This window comes from Neophocaena asiaeorientalis, unplaced genomic scaffold, assembly GCF_003031525.2.
Source record: "Neophocaena asiaeorientalis asiaeorientalis breed wild unplaced genomic scaffold, Neophocaena_asiaeorientalis_V1.1 scaffold551, whole genome shotgun sequence".
NCBI lineage: Eukaryota > Metazoa > Chordata > Mammalia > Artiodactyla > Phocoenidae > Neophocaena > Neophocaena asiaeorientalis.
Window position 1 is genome coordinate 162,458 of NW_020173394.1, and position 4,438 is coordinate 166,895.

Consider the following 4,438-nt stretch of genomic DNA (forward strand, 5'->3'; position numbering starts at 1 on the left):
GTGGAGAAAAGGGGACACTCTTGCACTGCTGGTGGGAATGTGAATTGGTTCAGCCACTATGGAGAACAGTATGGAGGTTCCTTAAAAAACTACAAATAGAACTACCATATGACCCAGCAATCCCACTACTGGGCATATACCCTGAGAAAACCAAAATTCAAAAAGAGTCATGTACCAAAACGTTCATGCAGCTCTATTTACAATAGCCTGGAGATGGAAACAACCTAAGTGCCCATCATCGGATGAATGGATAAAGAAGATGTGTCACATACATACAATGGACTATTACTCAGCCATAAAAAGAAACGAAATTGAGCTATTTGTAATGAGGTGGATAGACCTAGAGTCTGTCATACAGAGTGAAGTAAGTCAGAAAGAGAAAGACAAATACCGTATGCTAATACATATATATGGAATTTAAGGGAAAAAAATGTCATGAAGATCCTAGGGGTAAGACAGGAATAAAGACACAGACCTACTGGAGAACGGACTTGAGGATATGGGGAGGGGGAAGGGTGAGCTGTGACAAAGTGAGAGAGAGGTATGGACATATATACACTACCAAACGTAAGGTAGATAGCTAGTGGGAAACAGCCGCATAGCACAGGGATATCAGCTCGGTGCTTTGTGACGGCCTGGAGAGGTGGGATAGAGAGGATGCGAGGGAGGGAGACGCAAGAGGGAAGAGATATGGGCACATATGTATAACTGATTCACTTTGTTATAAAGCAAAAACTAACACACCATTGTAAAGCAATTATACCCCAATAAAGATGTTAAACACCCCGCCCCCCCAAATAAAGACTTATAGCTAGCCAACCCTGAATTCTGACCCTCAGTTCACCATGGGTAGATTCGGGTAACTCTACGTACCTCATAGGGTTATTGTGAAGATTAAATAAAATTATGTGAACAGAAAAAAACAAAAACAAAAAACATAATTATTCCTAAAACGTTTACCTAAAAGTGCTTTCATTTACATTTAATTTATTTATAAAAATTTTGTCATACCAAGTTATTTTTCTTGCTGACAAATTTGCAACAGATATAATAAGATCTTATTTGATGTCTAGTAAACTGAGGTACAATTAAAGTATTATACTTAATATTGATGACTCTAAAGACAAATCTGTATTAATTAAACCAACTAACTTAAACTAGCTTTAATATCAAATATTAACTTAATACTGAGTTTTTACTCGTTCATGTGAACCTGAAATTTATTTGGGTTGGTTTCTTTTATATTTCTAAGAGTTTATATAAGCACTTAATTTCCTCTAAACCAATTAAATAGAGCTCACTTACAAATTAATTTTGATAATACCATCCATAAGTAAAGATATACTTATGCACACATAGACATATAGACAGGCAAAACCAGAGATCTCAGCTTCATTTTAAAACTTAGTCATGAATCAAGTATTACAATATAAAACTCACTAGTTTACAGTAGGAATAAATTTTTAAATTAAATCCTAAAAGTCTTCCCCCCCCACCCACCGCTTTTCTTCCCTCAGGCTCAGGAATTAGAGATGGTCTAGATAAGATAGTGCTCCTGAGAGCCCTGATAGAACATTTACATCTCAAGGCACAGGGAGAGAAAAGCAAGTTCTCCTAGAAGGATTTGTTCCATTAGGGTCAGAATTCTATAAAGATGTTTGTTTTATCAAGCTGGCTTTCTCAAACTTAACTGTGTATGCGATAAATGACCCCCATGTTGGCCATTTTCAGGGCATGATTTCCTTTAATTCCAAATTAAGTAAGTACTTGTAATTAAGTTTTGTACTTACATAAACCTGGTTGGGGTGTTAGTTGGAAGCTGGCTTTCTGATGCCCCTCATTTCTCTGCTTGAGAGACTCTGTTTCCCATTTTAAAGTTGAATTTGTTGAGAATAAAATTTACTAATGAAATTGTTTAGTGGTCCCATGTGCTGCTTGTGAGCTTAACTCCTCTGAGTGTCACCCTAGAGTCATTTCAGCTCTGTTACATGTCTCCGTTTCTCCCTCCAGCAGTCTAAAACCACCATGGGTGCTTGGATCACTGAATGGCCAGTTCTTATATCTGATCACCAGATGAGCAAGTCTTTTAATTAATGAGAGGATTTCCCTATGGGACCACTGCATGGTATGAGGACTCTGCCTCCACCACTCCCATAAATTTCTCAGTTGCCTGAGAAAGCTGTAACTGACCAGGAGGAGTCTTGTCCCTCTTCTTCGGAGCAAAGCTCTCATGTAATATCTTCATTTTAATCCTGAAAAATTCTGTTAAGGTAGCTGAATTGAGGAAAGATGTCAGGTCAGCCTCCTATCTAAACACTCATCTCAGACTGCTCAGTGTCTTTCAACTGAGCAAATCCCAGTATCTTGCAACTGGGGTGCCAAGTACATGCTGTACACCACCAAATAAAACTCAGGATCATCAACCAGCAATTGGGAGATCCAAGAACCAGAAGACACCCAAATTAGTCTGGCCTCTGAGCAGGTAGATGGACACAAAAGGCCTTGCTGGTACCAAGGCTCCAGATCCTCGTAGAATTCATGTGAAGGAGAGGAGTCTGCTCTGGGTCTCTTTGTTGGTCACCAAAACTGTCCACTGAAAAAAATGCACAATGTGAGAGCTGTGAGTTCAGTTTTATTTGGGGATTTAGGATTATAGTCTGGGAGACAGCCTCTCAGATAACTCTGAGGAACTGCTCCAAAGAGAGGTCAGTGTGTGTGTGCATGCGCGCGCGCGTGTGTGTGTGTGTGTGTGTGTATTTATTTATTTATTTATATTTATATATAATTTCAGTGAAGGGAGTACGTGCAACCAAACACCCATTTCAGTAGAAAGTATCTGCTGCTCATGAGGAGGTTGCTGCTATTCACAAGGAGCAGATGCTTCTAATAATGATTTTAGTGATTCTCTAGGTATGAGAAGATGCAAGAAATTGGATTCATAAAATTTTCTCTTGAAAATAGCTATCTGAAAGCTTATTCTGCCAGTTTGCCCAGAGCACAGAGTGCCTCGTTCCTTATCTCCACCTTGAACACCTTTCAGGATATGTTAAAGGTCAGTGACTGCAGTGGCTTAGTGACTTCATTCTTATAAAACCAGTTGGTGAGTGACATGTTTTTGTTATTGAAAGTGATATCTCATGATGGTTTTGATTTGCATTTCCCAGATAACAAATGATGTTGAGCATCTTTTCATGTTATAATTCTGCCCTTATTCCAATCTCTGGGTCTTTCCCCATATATCCAAGCAATTCTTCAATACCAGTTGGGTGTCCTACAGTTCAACTCAATTTTGACACTATCTATGTAGAGATAGTATCAGATTCCACAGGTTAAGGATTCAGTCCCACTAGGCTGACCTCCTCTTCAGATGCCAACCTCAATTCTAGGTTGTTACCTGTGCTTCTGACCGACTGTCTATAACTGAGAGGTTCCCAGAACCCTTTCCTTAGGTTCAATTAATTTGATAGAAGGCTCACAGAACTCAGGAAACCAGTTTACTCATTAGATTACCAGTTTATTACAAATGATATTAAGGGATACAAATTAACAGTCAAATGGAGACATACATAAGTCCATGTCCCCAAAAAGATCTTCTGTCTCTGTGGAGTTTGCAACCTGGCATGGTGACACATACAAAACCAGTATGATAATAATTTGGGGTCAAAAATTCAGTTTTTTATTCTTCTACAGAATTTAAAAGACAAAAGCATAAAAACTAATAATAAATCTATGTTAATGGGTACACAATAAAAAAGAAGTAATTCGTGACATCAGTAATGTAAATTGGGAGAGACAGAGTTGGAAAGTTGTAGAATTTTGTATGCAATTGAAGTTAAGTTGGTATTGATTTAAAATAGATTGTTAAACTTTGGATGTTTTATGTAATCTTAATGATAACCACAAAGCATATCTACAGAATATACAAAAAAAAAGGAAATTAAAAGGGGATCAAAATGTGTCACTACAAAAATAATCAACTAAACATAAAGGAAGGCAATCATGGAGAAAATGAGGGACAAAAAACTATGAGACACACAGAAAACAATTAACAAAATGGCAACAGAAGTTCTTCCCTATCAGTAGTTGTTTTAAATGTAAATGGATCAATCTCCACAATCAAATGACATATATGGGTAGAATGGATTTAAAAAACATGATCCAAAAATATGCTGTCTACAAGAGATTCACTTTAAATATAAAGACGTATATAGGTTATCTTTCTGACTGAAACCATAATGAATGTATTTGTATGTAAATATCTGGGTGTACCTGATTATCTCCTTGGGGTTTATCTTTTAACAGAACTCAAGAAAAGAAGAATAGCCTATTATCTTTTCCCAGATATTTACCATCCTGTTCCTTTTCCTCTGCAGGTATAGTCATACTTCTGTCTAAAAATAAAATTTCATCTTTCTTACAGTGTTATACCCTGCCTTTC